At 43.2% G+C, this 18,379-nt stretch overlaps 1 protein-coding gene across 4 annotated transcripts in view; it reads left to right on the top strand.

The window, feature by feature from the left end:
* SMPX (small muscle protein X-linked) overlaps positions 1-18,379 on the top strand; it is a 115,177-nt gene that overhangs the window by 36,783 nt on the left and 60,015 nt on the right. The window contains exon 1 of one of the 4 annotated variants that reach the window (XM_068265652.1): positions 3,360-3,514. The exons of 2 other annotated variants lie outside the window; for them this stretch is intronic. The gene's annotated coding sequence lies outside the window, so the exon portion shown is untranslated. Of the gene's footprint in view, positions 1-3,359; positions 3,515-14,498; positions 14,668-18,379 lie in introns of those variants that run through there. One more of the 4 variants, XM_068265653.1, reaches the window with a different exon arrangement.

The following is an 18,379-nucleotide window of genomic DNA, read 5'->3' as shown; positions in this document are numbered from 1 at the left end:
TTATGGGGCTAGGGGAGGGGAGGCAATGTGGCTTCAACTGGCCCTGATATTAGCAAAGTAATTATCACATACAGTGGTGTGAAAAACTATTTGCCCCCTTCCTGATTTCTAATTCTTTTGCATGTTTGTCACACTTAAATGTTTCTGCTTATCAAAAACCAATAACTATTAGTCAAAGATAACATAATTGAGTACAAAATGCAGTTTTAAATGATGGTTTTTATTATTTAGTGAGAAAAAAAACTCCAAATCTACATGGCCCTGTGTGAAAAAGTGATTGCCCCCCCTTGTTAAAAAATAACTTAACTGTGGTTTATCACACCTGAGTTCAATTTCTGTAGTCACCCCCAGGTCTGATTACTGCCACACCTGTTTCAATCAAGAAATCATTTAAATAGGAGCTATCTGACACAGAGAAGTAGACCAAAAGCACCTCAAAAGCTAGACATCATGTCAAGATCCAAAGAAATTCAGGAACAAATGAGAACAAAAGTACTGTAATTGAGATCTATCAGTCTGGTAAAGGTTATAAAGCCATTTCTAAAGCTTTGGGACTCCAGCGAACCACAGTGAGAGCCATTATCCACACATGGCAAAAACATGGAACAGTGATGAACCTTCCCAGGAGTGGCTGGCCGACTAAAATTACCCTAAGAGCACAGAGAAAACTCATCCGAGAGGCCACAAAAGACCCCAGGACAACATCTAAAGAACTGCAGGCCTCACTTGTCTCAATTAAGGTCATTGTTCATGACTCCACCATAAGAAAGAGACTGGGCAAAAACGGTCTGCATGGCAGATATCCAAGGCGCAAACCACTTTTAAGCAAAAAGAACATTAAGGCTCGTCTCAATTTTGCTAAAAAAACATCTCAATGATTGCCAAGACTTGTGGGAAAATACCTTGTGGACCGACGAGACAAAAGTTGAACTTTTTGGAAAGTGCGTGTCCCGTTACATCTGGCGTAGAAGTAACACAGCATTTCAGCAAAAGAACATCATACCAACAGTAAAATATGGTGGTGGTAGTGTGATGGTCTGGGGTTGTTTTGCTGCTTCAGGACCTGGAAGGCTTGCTGTGATAGATGGAACCATGAATTCTACTGTCTACCAAAAAATCCTGAAGGAGAATGTCCGGCCATCTGTTTGTCAACTCAAGCTGAAGCGATCTTGGGTGCTGCAGCAGGACAATGACCCAAAACACACCAGCAAATCCACCTCTGAATGGCTGAAGAAAAACAAAATGAAGACTTTGTGGCCTAGTCAAAATCCTGACCTGAATCCTATTGGGATGTTGTGGCATGACCTTAAAAAGGCGGTTCATGCTAGAAAACCCTCAAATAAAGCTGAATTACAACAATTCTGCAAAGATGAGTGGGCCAAAATTCCTCCAGAGCGCTGTAAAAGACTTGTTGCAAGTTATCGCAAACGCTTGATTGCAGTTATTGCTGGTAAGGGTGGCCCAACCAGTTATTAGGTTCAGGGGGCAATTTCTTTTTCACACAGGGCCATGTAGGTTTTGAGTTATTTTTCTCACTAAATAATAAAAACCATCATTTAAAACTGCATTTTGTGTTCAATTATGTTATCTTTGACTATTAGTTAACGGTTTTTGATGAGCAGAAACATTTAAGTGTGACAAACATGCAAAAGAATAAGAAATCAGGAAGGGGGCAAATAGTTTTTCACACCACTGTACGTAGGCACTGGGAAGCATGAGCTGGGTCCAGAGCTGGATCTTCTATAAGGCACTGTAGGCACATGCCTATAGGCGCCTGATGATGGAAAGGTGGCTCGCTCCCGAGTGTCTCCCTCCCTCCTTCCCTATACAGGGTCATGAGTAGAGCTAAAATAACAGGTTACTCACCTTGCTCTCTGCATTCCTCTAAAGTGATCTCCCTTCAGCCAGGAGATGCCCCCAAGTACCTAATACTTGCTGGCATCTCAAGCTACTTACTGTAATATTGAGGATACTTCTTGTTACCTTATCCTATGGGACACCTGTGGCCAGGGCCGGGCCGAGGCATAGGCTGGAGAGGCTCCAGCCTCAGGGCGCAGTGTATGAGGGGGCGCAGAATTCATTCAGCTGTCATTCCTAATTGTGTTTGAAGCAGAAAGAAATAATAAAAGGGGAAACATGGCAGTGACTGCAAGCCAGATAACTAGATTTTAAGGTGTTGGGGAGGCTGTGGGCCCTGTGGCGCCTCTTAGTCTAATAGCAATCAGTGTGTGACGGCTGGGGTGGGAGGGATGGAGGGGCGCACTTTGGTGTCTCAGCCTTGGGTGCTGGAGGACCCGGCTCTGCCTGTGGCTACCTACGCCGGGCAGGGGAAACACAGGGGAGGTGAAAGCTGGGCCAGCCGCATAGCTGCAGTGCGTTACGGCAGGGGTTTGTGGGTTCATGCAGGGTAAAGTCTAGAGTGCCAGAACATGTGTGTCTCTAGGCTGCTGTGATGGAAATCTGGGGTTGGCAGGGACAGTTTGGAATTGTGGTTTATTCTTATTATTAAAAGAAAAACAGGAGAGATGTAAATGTATAAACTTTCTCCCACATTTTGTAGCTGATAGTGTCACTGTGTAGTGGTGCTGGCACGAAGCAAGCATCAAAAGGGTGCTTTCCTTCATTTGCTTGAGACTGCATCAGCCACATGCTTTGAAAGTCTGAGGCAGAGAAAACTTCCTGACTGAGTTGTTTGAAATACGTTTGCTGTATACATAATTAAAGGGCACTGGTAATAACTGTAAAAGGTAAAAGGGCACTTGAGATAAGGTCTGGTGTTAAACATTGGCTTTTATGTAAGGAGAGTATGATGTTACCAGGGATGATGTCATCTCATCTCTCCAGAGGAAAGCAGACACAGGGGAACACAACAGGTGTGGTGTACCTTGGAAAGGAACTGTATATTGGACTTGCAAGCTTAACACTATGAACAAGCCTGTAATGTGCCCTATACACATGAAAACCTCACGGATATAACAGAATAACAGACTGGTTGGATAAGCCATTGAACAGGAGAGTGCAGAGGTGACATCGGAGACAGGTGCAGCTGATTCAGAGATGGATTGGAACCACTGAGGGTAGCAGTGTGGTGTTTTGGACATTGATATGCACTGACAGACTGGCTCCATAAACACTGAGGTATTATTTATTATATAGTATTTCAGATTATATAGCGCCGGCATCTTACACAGCGTTGTACAGAGTATGTGGTCTTGTCACTTAACAGTCTCTCAGATCGGCTCACAATCTAATCCCTACCATAGTCATATGTCTATGTATGTATAATAGTCCAGGGCCAATTTAGGGGGGAAGCCAATTAATAGTTATCTATATGTTTTTGGGGTTTGGTAGGACACCGAAGTGCCTGGAGAAAACCCACTAGACACAGGAAGAACATACAAAGTCCATGCAGATGGCTGGGATTTGAACCAGGAATCCAGCTCTGCAAGAAAAGTGCGCTAACCACTACGCCACTGTGCTGCCCAGTGCCCCCCCATACCACCATGCTGCCCAGGTATGACCCATATAGCATGCTAGTGAGTTATTATTGGCTTGCACCCAGACTCTATGGCAATTTTATTAGCGATAATTCAATCACATGGACTAGCCATTAGAGATGACCAAGCGAAAATCTTCAAATTTAGTCTTGCAGCAAATCGCCAAAGCAGCAGCCAATTTCGTCATAAAGCCACGTTAGATGTAAGTAAGTATTTGATGTAAGAATATTTGTAAATAGAAGTAAAAATATTAGTATGATCCTTGCATCAACTGTAGCCGTTTACAGCCGTTGACTTACATGCAGTCAAATGAAATGGGTCTTTATCTATCAGTATTGCAGATGTACAGATATCCCCAGGTAAAGTAGTGTATTTCCCACCAGGGGGCAAATTTCTATGCCGGGGATCGCTGTACAGCCCCAGTAGGACTGTATAGGGATCCTTGACAAATATACAAGGATTTTCCCCCAAAAAATTAACGAAAATTTAGTAAATAGAATCATTTTTACTTCTATTTACAATCTATTTTGTATTGGAATGTGCCACTTGCATGAATCTGATTCGCAAGATTCTCGAGGTCCTCGACAATGCACTGCACATCACAGTGCGACGTTAAAGTCGCACGTTAGAAAATGTTTTAACGTGGTCTCTTGCACAGCAATATTAAGTCTGTGCAACATTCTCACGCACACGTTGCGTTTTGTGTAACGTGTAGCAATATTTAGAAAGTGCTGCATGCTGTGTGTTTAGCAATAAATCTGCTGCGTTGTGTGTGTTGCACATGCTCAGCAATGTTTTTTTTTTTTTTAATGTAACGCATGCGCCGTTTTCATGTCATCACTGTGCGACGAGAACGGTGCACCAAACGCAGGGCTAAAGAATGTACTATAACGCCCAAGTTATAGTCTTTCAATGCGTTGCATTAGGGGCACGTTATGCGACCTTAACGTCGCATCAAACACACCGTCCCACTGTGAAAGAGGCCTTAAAGCATACCTGAAGTGAGAGGGATATGGAGGTTGCCATATTTATTTCCTTTTAAATAATACCAGTTGCCTGGCTGTCCTGCTTTGGCTGCAGTAGTTTCTGAATTACACACCTGAAACAAGCATGTGGCAAATCTAGTCAGACTTTAGTCAGAGCACATTGCACACTATGTCAATTGTGTTGGGTCAAATCAGACATCATCACATCACAACATGATGCAATAATATTCCTGTGCGGTTAGCACACTGTGTGCAGTGTGATGCAGCTGGTTAGGTCGGTATAACACTTTGCATGCAGTGCGTTTACAGAGTAATGTGCGCATTTACAATGTCGGTGAAGTATACCTCACTGTTACTGTATGCTTCACTGTATACGTTGTGTTGTGTTATATTTGCATGTGTAACGTGCAATGCAACTTTTTGGCAGCGTTGCATTTCTACCACAACACATCATACATAGCTTGGATGCCTTATCCAAGTTAACACGCCTTATCAGAGATAGCATGCCTTATCAGAGTATCATAGCGAGCACTACGAACGCATGCCTGCTAATTGACAAGAGCTCCACTCGTCCTGCCCTGAACCCCTGTGGGTTCGTAGCATGCACTATGCTACTCTGAAAAGGCGTGAAATCTCTGATAAGTCGTGTTATCTCTGATAAGGCATGCTATTTGCTGTTAGTGAATAAAGCCCCTAGTGTGCAAGGAGCCTTGGAGGCAGATTATCATCTGGACAGCCAGGTAATGTGCATTGTTTAAAAGGAAATAAATATGTCAGCCTCCATATCCCTCTCACTTTAGAGTGCTAAAGTGCATGCAGTGCCTTACCATACCACATACCCTTGTACCGCAAAAGACCTGTGCAGGCCCGGCCCGCTCATGAGGCGGGGTGAAACTTTTGCCTCAGGCGGCAAATTTCCAGGGGCGGCACCCGCCCGTCCGTGGGTGCGGGGAGCCGGTCGCCAAGCTGGAGGGGTAGCTGGCAGGATGGGGGTTTTGGGCCTAGCGGCGGGGAGGGGGGTCGGACCCCCCCCTCCCTCGCCTGGGTCCCCCGATCTGCGCTCCCCTCCAGCCTTAAATCGAAGCAGCCGCTATTTGTAAGAGGCACGGGCGGGGAGGACTCACCTCTTCCTCGTTCCAGCGTGCGCTCCACTGACGTCACTTCCTGCAACGAATTTTTTCAAAATTTGCCTCAGGCGGCAAAAAGTCTAGGGCCGGCCCTGGACCTGTGACATTTTGTTACCGTAGGTGGTGCATTGCCATGCATCAAGCCACGTTACAAACAACGCATCACTGTGAGTGAAGCCCAGGGGGTTGTTCACACGGCAAGAGCTTTTCTAAGTGCTTTGCGATGTGATTTTGTAAAAATCCCCCATAGCATTGCATTAACAAGAGCTTTTAAAATCTCTAGTGCTTAAAAAGCTAGTATAGAGTGAATTAACTCTGAGGGCTGGTGCACACCGAGCGGCTTTTTGGGCGTTTTCAGATCCGCTTGCGGCTGCGGATCTGCTTGGTCAATGTATCTCAATGGGGTGGTGCACACCAGAGCGGCAGGCGTTTTGAAGAAACGAAAAATGCCTGGGTGAGGCATTTTTTGGATTGCGGGTGCGTTTCTGCCTCAATGTTAAGTATAGGAAAAACGCAAACCGCTCTGAAAAACGGCACTTCAGAGCGGTTTGCCAGGCGTTTTTTGTTACAGTAGCTGTTCAGTAACAGCTTTACTGTAACAATACAGGAAATCTACTATATCAAAACCGCTAGACAAAACCGCAAAACGCTAGCTGAAACGCTACAGAAAAAGAAGAAAAAGCGTTTCAAAATCTGCTAGCATTTTGCGGATCTGCTAGCAGGTTTTGGTGTGCACCAGCCCTTAGTGTCAGAAGTAGTTTCCAATTTTTCAGTAGAGATTTAGGGCTGGTGCACACCAAAAACCGCAAGCAGATCCGCAAAACGCTAGCAGATTTTGAAACGCTTTTTTACATTTTTCTATGGCGTTTTGCTAGCGTTTTGCGGATTGCTGCTGCGGTTTTCAGTATAGTAGATTTCATATATTGTTACAGTAAAGCTGTTACTGAACAGCTTCTGTAACAAAAACGCCTGCAAAACCGCTCTGAAGTGCCGTTTTTCAGAGCGGTTTGCGTTTTTCCTATACTTAACATTGAGGCAGAAACGCATCCGAAATCCAAAAAATGCCTCACCCAGGCATTTTTCGTTTCCGCAAAACGCCTCCCGCTCTGGTGTGCACCACCCCATTGAGATACATTGACCAAGCAGATCCGCAGCCGCAAGCGGATCTGAAAACGCCCAAAAAGCCGCCCGGTGTGCACCAGCCCTAAATGATTGTAGCCATTTTTCGGCCTCTTTCAGATGAGAGACTGAACTGCGCACTTGCCGAGCTGTCTGCTACCCACCAGCGTAATTCATGTGCAATTTAAATGCATCCGAATTGCAATAGTTGTATCACCACACATGTCAAGCGCTGAAACGTAATGGTGTTACTACGTGGCACAGGACAACAACATGCTGAGTCTGAGCACAGCTGCGCCCACGTTTAGATCTGACTCCATGGGGGGGTTGCCTGTTTAGCGCCAGTACTGAGCACAAGCGCTCGGCCTGTGCTGAAAAGCAGCTGAGAGGTGGTGAATTCACTGTTTGTCTGTTCCCCGTGTGAAAGAGGCCCAACTCACTTGCAGCACTAAAATATAGGCTGAGAACTGAATGCAAATATTTTTATTGCCACTAACAAATTATATTATAATATAAATAAAATAATAATTATTATTATTATTATCATAGGATCCCAAAAGTAAACCATATAACCATATTTAATGCAAATAATCAGTATCACGTTAACTGCAGTGTTACATTGTCTGACCTTACAGTCTAGTTATATTAATTAAAGGATACCCGAAGTGACATGTGACATGATAAGATAGACAACATGGGTATGTACAGTGCATAGCACACAAATAACAATGCTGTTCCTTTTTTTCTTTCTCTGCCTGAAAGAGTTAAATATCAGGTATGTAAGTGGCTGACTCAGTCAGGAAGTGACTTCAGTGTGACCCTCACTGATAAGAAATTCCCCTTTTTACCTCTTTCTTGCTCTCAGAAGCCATTTTCTGCTAGGAAAGGGTTTTATAGTTGTAATTTCCTATCAGTGAGGGTCACACTGTAACTTCCAGTCTGAGTCAGGACTGAGTCAGTCACTTACATGCCTGATATTTAACTCTTTCAGGCAGAGAAAGAAAAAAAAGGAACACAGCATAGTTATTTGTGTGCTAGGCACTGTACATATACATGTTTATCTCATGTCACATGTCACTTCGGGTATCCTTTAAAGGCTGGTAATCTGTGTTGCTCAGTTAAAAGACAACTGGGAAATTAACCTTTTCTCACGAGTTTTCTCCTAGGTGAAATTTTTAGGCTAGATTCACAGTGGGACGTTGCGTTTTGATGCCACGTTAAAGTCGCACCGCAAGCTTACAACGCAATGCGCCCAAAAAGTGGCAACGCAGCGTTACCATGGCATAAAGCAGATACAGTAAAAAATACAGGCAATGAAAAGTATGCTTCCAAGTCATTACTGAGCATGTGCAAACAGTCCTACGCAGCTAATAATGTGTATAACGCACTGCATGCAGTACTTTTACTTAACGTGCAGTGTTAGACACCAACGCAACGTGTGCACTGTGAACAGGGCATTGATTTTTCATTGCAGTGAGTTATTCTGCGTTAAATGCTGTTTTAACGCGCGACTTTAACGTCCTACTGTGAACTTAGCCTTAAACTTATCAATAAAATGCCTTTTAAGCCACCAGCAAGCAAGAAAAAAATAATTTTCTTAGTACTTTGTCACCTACTTTTCAGTACTTTTTCAGTTAAAAAGTGCTGGAAAGTTATTTTAAATAGAAGATGAAAAATTATCTCCTAGGAGAAAACTCAGGTGAAAAAGTGAATTGCATATGGGCCCAGAAGTGAGAAGAATATGGAGACTGCCATATTTATTTCCCTTTATACAATACCAGTTGCCTGACTATCCTGCTGATCTATTTGGCTGCAGTAGTGTCTGAATAACACCAGAATCAAGCATGCAGCTAATCTTGTCAGATCTGACAATAATGTCAGAAACGCCTGATCTGCTGCATGCTTGTTCAGGGTCTATGGCTGAAAGTATTTGAAGCAGAGGATCAGCAGGATAGCTAGGCAACTGGTATTGATTAAAAGAAAATAGATATGGCAGCCTCCTTATACCCTCTCACTTCAGTTTTCCCTTAACGTATGTCAGTTGGCTCAAGTTAACTACGTGCTACACTGCATTTGAATCAGTATATCATCATAAATTGATTAGAGCCTAGATCGCCAATCAATTTTAGATCAAAATATCAATCACACTCATTTGGGAAAGGCTGCTGTTTTCATTGATTGAGTGCAGGTAGGAGCAGCACATACCTTTGTACTGCATCGATCATGACACCGGTAACATTTCAGTTGTGTGTTTTCCTGCTGATATCTGATCAGAATTAGTAGGTGCAAGGTGGTAAAACAATTGCTTCTACCTAATCAATTACTTTGTCATCATTTAGAAATATCTATTGTTGTTTAAGTTATTGTGATTAGTAATTTAAGTGAGAATTCTTTTGGCAGCCCGAAAAAAAAAGCTTTGCACCTCGATTTGTAAAGGTGGACATTAAAGGATACCCGCAGTGACATGTGACATGATGAGATAGACATGTGTATGTACAGTGCCTAGCACACAAATAACTATACTTTTTTTCTTCCTCTGCCTGAAAGAGTTAAACATCAGGTATGTAAGTGGCAGTTCATGTCTGAGTCAGGTCTGAGTCAGACTACAGTGTGACTCTCACTGATAAGAAATTACAACTATAAAACACTTTCCTAGCAGAAAATGGCTTCTGAGGGCGACAAAAAGGGTCAATAGTGCATAGATTTTAGCTCTGGCATACTTCAATGAATGTGCCATTGAGAAAAATCAATAAAACAGTAAAAACTTAAAAAACTTAAAAAGTAGATTTAACCACTTCAGGATTCTGCGTACGCATAAGTACGTTCCTGAATCCTGAAGTGGTTTCCATGGTGTCTCCGTGAACACCCTGCGAGCCTCCAGGGTGTCTCCGTGAACACCCTGGGAGCCTCCGATCGCGGCTCGCAGGGTAAATGTAAACACGCGGGGAAGATCTTCCCCGCTGTTTACATACATACGGCGCTGCTACGTAGCAGCGCCATAGAGGAGATCGGCGATCCCCGGCCTCTGATTGGCCGGGGATCACCGGCATCTGATAGGCTGAAGCCTATCTGAGGCGGCGCAGGATGGATTCCGTCCTGCGCCGCTCACAGGGGGAGGGAGAGGGAGGGAAGGGGAAGGAGGCCAGAAAGCGCTGCGGGGAGGGGGGGCTTTGAAGAGCCCCCCCGCAAGCGCAAACAGCCGGCGGCGATCAGACCCCCCCAGCAGGACTTCCCCCTAGTGGGGAAAAAAGGGGGGGAAGTCTGATCGCCCTGGCTGCTATCTGATCTGTGCTGCGGGATGAAGAGCCCCCGCAGCACAGATCAGCAAAACCACCCGAAAGTGGTTAAATATAAAAATATAAACAAAAATAAATATAAAATAAAACTGTGGAATATCTTTAAAAGTCATTTTAGGAGAAGGAGGATAGATACAATTGTTTATTTCATTTGTTTATTTTGACATCGGGTACCCTTTAACGTTACAATATTTTCCTCAGATGTGATGATTTGATTAGATTATTAGGATCGAATTGTTCAGAAAACCCCATAGCATGTGGAGAAAATAGGCGTGAAACCATTCTATGGTTGATTCAAATACAGAATTTTGTCAATCGGAACGTTAGATTTTAGAATAGTATCTGAAGAGAGAAAGTCCCCTAAAATTACCAATCGAGTCACCGTGATCTCCTGGATCCCTCTTTGCCGTTTCTGCCGTGATCCTGGCTTTTAATCGCCAGTTTTAGGCAGTGTTTACAAACAAAAAACACGGCCGCTAACCAGGAAGTGATGTGTATACTGTATATGCATATATATATATATATATATATATATTCAGTGTTCTCCCCAGGCTCTTTTAGCCGGGTGCTCCACCCGGCTAGATTTGTTGACCACCCGGCTGTCATTGGCTCACCTCCTCACCACCTCCTATGCTGTAAGCAGAGTTGACCTGCATTTTCATCTCTCCCCACCCGGCTGCTTTTTCATGCCACCCGGCTACAATTTCATGCCACCCGGCTGGAAAATAATTCTGGGGAGAACACTGATATATATATATATATATATATATATATATAATGTTACAGTATACTACAAGTTTTTATTACATAGTGAATTATCTGCACTCCAGTGTGGGATTCTCACAGCGTTTCAGTATTTCCCCCTCAGCCTCACAATATGCATCAGTCTTGTCTGAAACTGAGAGCAGAGAGTGAGGAGTAAACAAAGCACACAGAGTCTGCAGGGGGCGTGCATAACTTGTATTCATTACAACAGAGGCAGCTCCTTCCTCTCTGGGTCCACAAAGCTTGACAAAGAAAAGAAGATTAGATATATTACAGAGACAGTGCAACTATAAAAGGCTGCAGTAATCCAGACTGCATTAGAACAGGTAAAAGGAACTTCTAGGATAGAAGAAATAAGGCTGAAAATTTTGTTAGAATCTCTTTAAGAATTGGCTGATTGGATCATCTTGCAGTCCAAGGGACTTTTTAAAGTCTTCTCCGGCACCACAATATGAAGGTGTTCATTCTTTGGCACTCAGCATTCCTTATGGTCCAACTTTCACAACTATACATTGCTACTGGAAAAAAAATATGGCTTTGACTATACGAACCTTTGTTTATATGTGACATCTATGCTTTTAACTACACTGTTCAAGATTGTTATTGCTTTCCTTCTAAGCAGTAAAATTATTTTAATATCATGGCTGCATTTTCCACCTGCAGTGATCTTTAACCTCCCTAGCGGTAACCCAGAGTCTGGCTAGGGATGGAAATCTGCAGCTCAGAGTGGTAATCCAGAGTTGGATCCATATGAGGGTTAAAATGTGCAGGGCTGCCACGGATCTATCTAGCAGTGTGAATTTTAGGGTCCAAAAGCTCCAGAAAAAATTGCACCGCTTTTGGAAATAAAATCTGGAAATAATCAAACCGCCAAGGACCACTGTCGCGAAAATTTTCAAATTTATAATATATGTAAACAAACACATACAAATAAGCAGCATATTTATTTCAGAGTAAAATGAGCCATACATTTTCTCTAATATTGCTGTCACTTACAGTAGAAATCTGACATGACCGATAGGTTTTGGGTTAGTAAATCTCTCCATAGGGTATTCTCAGCATGGCCTTTATTCTTTATAAAGACACTTCTGCAAAAAGATTTATACAAAGATGCTGGCCAGCCTCCATGCTCGCTGCACACATTTTTTGGCAGTTGGACGGAACAACTGCCATTTTACGAAGTGCTTTTAAAACTAAAGAAAACCCTGAGAATCCTCCATGAGGAGGTGGGCTAGTCCAAAACCTGTTGGTTGTGTCAAATTTCTAGTATAATAATATGTTTACATATTATCACACTGGATTATGTGACAACAAGATATGGTAAATCGGTAACAGGCCTGGGTCATACACAGTAAGGCAGATGTCTGAAAGTACAGAAGGGCAGAGATGGAGACAAGGTCGAGAACTAGCAAGGGTCATACACAGGAAGGCAGATGTCTGAAAGTACAGAAGCGCAGAGACGGAGACAAGGTCGAGAACTAGCAAGGGTCATACACAGGAGATCAGATGACTGAAAGTACAAGGGCTGAGGCAGAAGCGAGGTCAAGAAGAAGCAAGAGGTCATACACAGTAATTCAGAAAAATAACAAACAGCTCAACTAACGGATAATTATATATCGCAGATCTGCATATATTTTTATCAAGAAACTAGCTAAAGCACAAGTAATAACAATTAGCAAGACCCGCAAAACAACCAGCTAACTGATCGCTATCACGGGCGAGGACACACTGCAGCCCAGGGGCTTAAATACAGGAAGGGAAGGATCAAAAGACAGCCCTCAAGAAAACCAGCCAATAACAGTAATGAACAGATGACCAATAATTCCCATAGCCAGGAAATGTCAGCTGACAGCAATCTCTCAGAGGACGTCTCAGAGCATAAAAGCTTGTCTGAGTCGCGCGTGTCCAGCTGGGGAGAGTGGAGGAACATGCAGGATCAGCCACCACCTCAGGGGAGTCGGGGATGCCGCTAGAAGCATTTCTCTGCAGAGCTCTGTCTCTGGAGCTGGCTGCAGCTTTGCAGGAGCTGCTGGCAGGTAAGATCGTTACACATGTTTTAAATTTTAAGATTTTCGCACCAGTTGTCCTTTAAACCCCCTGGAACACAAAATCTGATATTGCTTCCATTTCTTCCCCCTCCCCCTATTGAGCCTTAGGCCAACTTTGGCACTATCCTATTTTACCATCATCAAGTGGTTTCTTATTTTTTCTTCATTTTCTGCCATAAGAGTCATATCATCTGCATATTGGTTGCTGATATTTATTTTAGCAATCTTAATTACAGCTTTTGCTCCAATCAATCCAGCACTTTGCATTATATACTCTGCATATAAGTTACATGGTGACAATATACAACCTTGTCATACTCCTTTTCCAATATTGAACCAATTAGTTGTTCCATACTCAGTTCTCACAGTTGCTTCTAGACCTGCATATAAGTTCCTCAGGAGACATGTTAGGTAATCCGGTACTCCCATCTTTTTAAGAACTTGCCATAAATTATTGTGATCTACACAGTCAAGGGCTTTTTATTGATCAACTAGAAAACCCCTAATTCCCAAAAGTATTGTGTGCGCAGCGCACATAAGATACCACAACCGCCGCACTAAGCTGCCTCCCACACTAAGCCACCATCAACAACTGCAGCTTCCACAGTAAAGAAAACACCCCACTAAGCCACAGCCCACACTTAGTCACTGCCCACAGGTGCGTCCGTGCATGCTTAAGTATGCATGGGCACACCTGTGCCTGCACAAGCACACCACAACCGCTGCACTAAGCCACAGTCCACACTGAGCTACCGCACATAACTGTGCTGCCCACACTAAGCTGTAACCCACAACTGCACCGCCCACAGAAGTTTCCAGGACCGTGAATATTTACAACCTTCAGTTATTATATAGGATGTGTTATCACAATACATTTATACAGTCTTTGTTGTTAGTCTGCTTCTGCAATAATGATTTGACTTTTTTTAAATCTTGGACCATAGGAGCTACCGTACTTCATATCTGTAATGGTATCCATCTGCTAAGAACGGTCTTATGCAGGCTACACACCCGCTATTGGGACTGTACTATCTGTGTGCAATATTATATACCTAGTATGAGGGCCTACTTTAAAACTATGCAAATAATACTTAACATATATTTTGTTTATCTTTTTGTTCCCTAGATAGTAAAGTTAATATGTATAGGTTGGAGATCAACTTTACAGTCAGATGATATGGAGTGTGTGGCTACTTCCCTTTAATGCAGAGATAAAGAATTTAGTTTTGATGTTGTGTATAGCCTTCCCATAATATATGGCTGTGGCTGTGGGCGTATTTATAGTGTTTGGTGTAAAGGGAATAGAGTAAGTGGTTGTTTTTTGTCTACTGGGGCCGGCAGGGATTGCAGCAAGTCCAGGAGACCGACTTTGTGGTTCATCAACATCAAGCTGTAATTTGTGCTGCATAGAATATTTACAATTTATACAAAAATAATCATCAATAAAACCTTGCCACTGCATGGGCTACTAAGTAAATGCACTGATAATCTCTGTCTATGTAGTGCAGGCTTAGTGCCTATCCTGAACTGAACAGCAATTGAAATTTCACAGACTTCTCACAGCATGCATTAGTACAGATACCTTGTTTTGCAGCACAGCACACTCAGCCCATGCACATCTCCCAGATCAGCTGTAACATCCTGACCTGATTATCCTTTCTATGCTGCACCTGATTATCCCTCTCAGGGGAAACAGACTATTCCTGGTGTGAATCCCGGAACAGATTAAAATGGCAGTGCAGATGAGAGGAATCTGTGACACATATACCCCATAGCTTCCACGTTGTGTCAGGAAGACCCACAGTGTAACACTTGGCCAATCCTTATTAGTAAGTAAGTAAGATGCCTTGGGAGACATCTCAAGCTCACGCCAACCTGAATTATCGCAAATTCTTTCTGTTTTAAGAAAGCAAACTTTTGTTTTTCTTAACATCTTAGTAAGGGGGCTTTTAGGACCATTGTAGTCCCTTACACACTCCAATGAGTTCTGGGTCACCATGAGCTTGCTGGTTAGTCTGTACCTCTCGGTGTTACAAGCCCTACTGCATAGAGCCAAATTAATCCATGCCATGCACTGATGAGGAACAAACAATCCGAAACAGTCTGTATGCATGTTGGATTATTATGGCTCTCAGGCTCTGTACAAATTAACAAGCTGACACATCATTGCATTCCAGCGGCTCTGGAGGTGTGTTTAGCTTCTAAGGGTACAATGGTTAATTTGCATATATTCAGCAGTGATGCCTTGGGAGACATCTCAAGCTCACTCCAACCTGAATTATCGCACATTCTTTCTGTTTTAAGAAAGCAAACTTTTGTTTTTCTTAACATCTTAGTAAGGGGGCTTTTAGGACCATTGTAGTCCCTTACACACTCCAATGAGTTCTGGGTCACCATGAGCTCGCTGGTTAGTCTGTCCTTATTAGTAAGTGTGATCCTGTGGGAGGCCAGATACATTTGCTAATTCTGAAACCCTGAAGTAAGGCTCAACCCAAAAGATCAATTCCTGCTGGGTGGCAGTCCTCGTATATGTGTACGAGGCTTTCATTTTTGACTGAATGTCTTTATTCAGAAGCCTGGCCACAACCCCCCTATCCCTGCTGTGCCTATTCCCAGCCCATGGCATGTCACATCCCTGCCGACACTGAACAAGATAAGGCAATCAAACTGGTTAAGTCAAAGAAGAGCACAGGACATGTGTTGCACATTTCCATTCAGCATTTAACATGTAGCTAATGGGGTAGATTTCAGTGGTTTCACTACTGTCTGGCACCTGGGACACATGCCCAGAACAAATTTCCTGGACATCAGCGGTCATTTTTGGGTGGGTCAAGGGCTAGCAGTTGTTTTTAAATGTAGTTGTTGGGCTGGGCTGTTAATTTTGTTACCCTCACAGATCTCATTAATTAGATGCGGCTGCACAGCATGGGAGCATCTCCAGAAGTCCAAATCAAATCCAGGAGTGATGTTTTGGATTGCACCACTGGAAATCTTTTTTGATTCTGATTAATGAGGTCTGCTGCCTGCTCTGACATCTGTCATTATAAACACCTAGAAGCTCCTGAACCACACAGAACACCAAATCCATAACACTAAGGGCCCATTTACACTTGAAAGCGCAAAACGCGGGCGATTTTTGCCAGCGTTTTGTGGGAGGGATTTTTCTGCGGAAAAAACACTGGACAGTGCAGCAATTTCTCCGTGATCACGTTTAGTGCTTCTATAGCACTGAAACGTGATCTCTGGGAAATCGCCTGAAAATGGTGCAGGCTACGCGTTTGCGTTTCATATTTTTGGGCGATTTGCGGCGATTAGCGCAAATCGCTCAAGTAAGAACGGGCCCATAGGGTTTTATTACACTAGCGTTTTCAAAAGTGCTAGTGTTTGAGCGTTTTGCCGAAATCACCGGTAAAACGCTCAAGTGTGAATGGGCCCTTAGAAGGCTTGAATCCCATAAGGCTGATGGGATGGGATCTGCAGAGGTTATACATCAGGAAAGGAACAGGTAAGCATCAGAGGTTAGGATAAGGCCTCTTTCCCACCAAGACGTTGCGTTTTAGGGGACGTTATGGTCGCATAACGTGCCCCTAATCAACACATGGTGGTGTTGAAGTTGGACGTCAGATTGAGCTGCGTTATGCAGCTCTCAAAGCAGCCGCTCCAGGTTAGTTATAGGAAGTCTGGATCTTTTTAAGGATTCGGATCATTTGAATCGGATCATTGAAAAGATCTGGATCTTTGAACCAAATCATTTGAATCATTTTACTAGGGAAGCAGACTGGGTGAAATGACTACGTAGCAGGACAGGACTTTCCCTTCACTGTACATTCTGTATGTTCCTGTTTCTTCCAGACAGACATCCACTGTGAACCGAATCTTTCATTGTGATGATCCGGATGATTTGACTCACAAAAAATATCCGGATCAAATGAACAGTTCGTTTGTGATCTGGACAACACTACCAGTTCCACCACGAGTCACCACAGTGCAGTGAATATTAATTAGCCATGTGGCTGGCCACCGAGGAGGAGGGGAGACCTCCTCCTCCAACATTACTGAGCATGTGCAAACAGTCTAACGTGGCTTAGCCCAGTATAACTTACAGCATGCAGCACTTTGTTTAAACGTGCTGCGTTACTATGTAACGCAACGTGTGCACTGTGAACAGCATATTGATTTTACAGTGCTGTGAGTTAGGCTGCGTTACTGGCTGCTGTAACGTGGGACTTTAACGTCCCACTGTGAAACCAGCCTTAAAGAGGAACTCCAGTGAAAATAATGTAGTAAAAAAAAGTTCTTCATTTTTTACCATAATTATGTATAAATGATTTAGTCAGTGTTTGCTCATTGTAAAATCTTTCCTCTCCCCGATTTACATTCTGACATTTATTACATGGTGACATTTTTACTGTGGGCAGGTTATGTAGCTGCTCCTAGCTGTTTTGGCTGTTAGAGACAGCTGTAAACAGCTAATTCCTGTCTGTGAACATTGTTACATTGTGGCAGTTTGCCCAGAGTACCGCGGTACTCAGAGCTTCTTGTGGGAGGGGTTTCAGCACAAAATCAGTCATACAGCGCCCCCTGATGGTCTGTTTGTGAAAATCATTATATTTCTCATGTAAAAGGGGGTATCAGCTACTGATTGGGATAAAGTTCAATTCTAGGTTGGAGTTTCTCTTTAAGTGAGTGGGCAGAGCCAGAGGCTTCAATTCACTAAGATGGCGATCTGCAAGCTTGGCTCTCCAGCTGTTCAATGCATTGCATGAGTCTGACAGTCATGAGTCATAAAGGCAAATGCATTGGGGGAATTGTAGTTCCTTAACAGCTGGAGAGCCAAGTTTGCAGATCACTGCAACTAATGCTGCATACACACTTGAGATAAAAGTCTTTGGAAAAGGCAAGATCACAGACCAATTTTACCCCATTCCATGTAGTATGAGAGCCATACTCTACACAGTTTATTCTATGAAGCTGCACTCCCCATCAGATAAAATCTTTGCAAGATGCTGCACACAAAGATGTCCGTACACATTCAAAAGATCATTATCTGCAAAAGATCTCTTCCTGCAATAGATCCATTCCTGCAAAATGCATTCATAGTCTATGAGATCTGCAGATCATCATACACACCTTGTTTAACAGACTTCATCTGCATTTCTGGCAATCATCTGCAGATCTGAAAATCCATCCTGGTGGATCTGATCTGCAGATGATCTGCAGATGATTGCCTGTTAAACAAGGTGTGTATGAGGATCTGCAGATCTCATAGACTATGAATGCATTTTGCAGGAATGGATCTATTGCAGGAAGAGATCTTTTGCAGATAATGATCTTTTGAATGTGTACGGACATCTTTGTGTGCAGCATCTTGCAAAGATTTTATCTGATGGGGAGTTCAGCTCCATAGAATAGACTGTGTAGAGTATGGCTTTCATACTACATGGAATGGGGTATAATTGGTCTGTGATCTTGCCTTTTCCAAAGACTTTTATCTCAAGTGTGTATGCAGCATAAGACATGCAAAAAGGAAAGGGTCAGTAA

This window comes from Hyperolius riggenbachi, chromosome 2 (assembly GCF_040937935.1).
Source record: "Hyperolius riggenbachi isolate aHypRig1 chromosome 2, aHypRig1.pri, whole genome shotgun sequence".
Taxonomy (NCBI): Eukaryota; Metazoa; Chordata; class Amphibia; order Anura; family Hyperoliidae; genus Hyperolius; species Hyperolius riggenbachi.
This window is presented reverse-complemented; position numbering and strand designations above follow the sequence as displayed.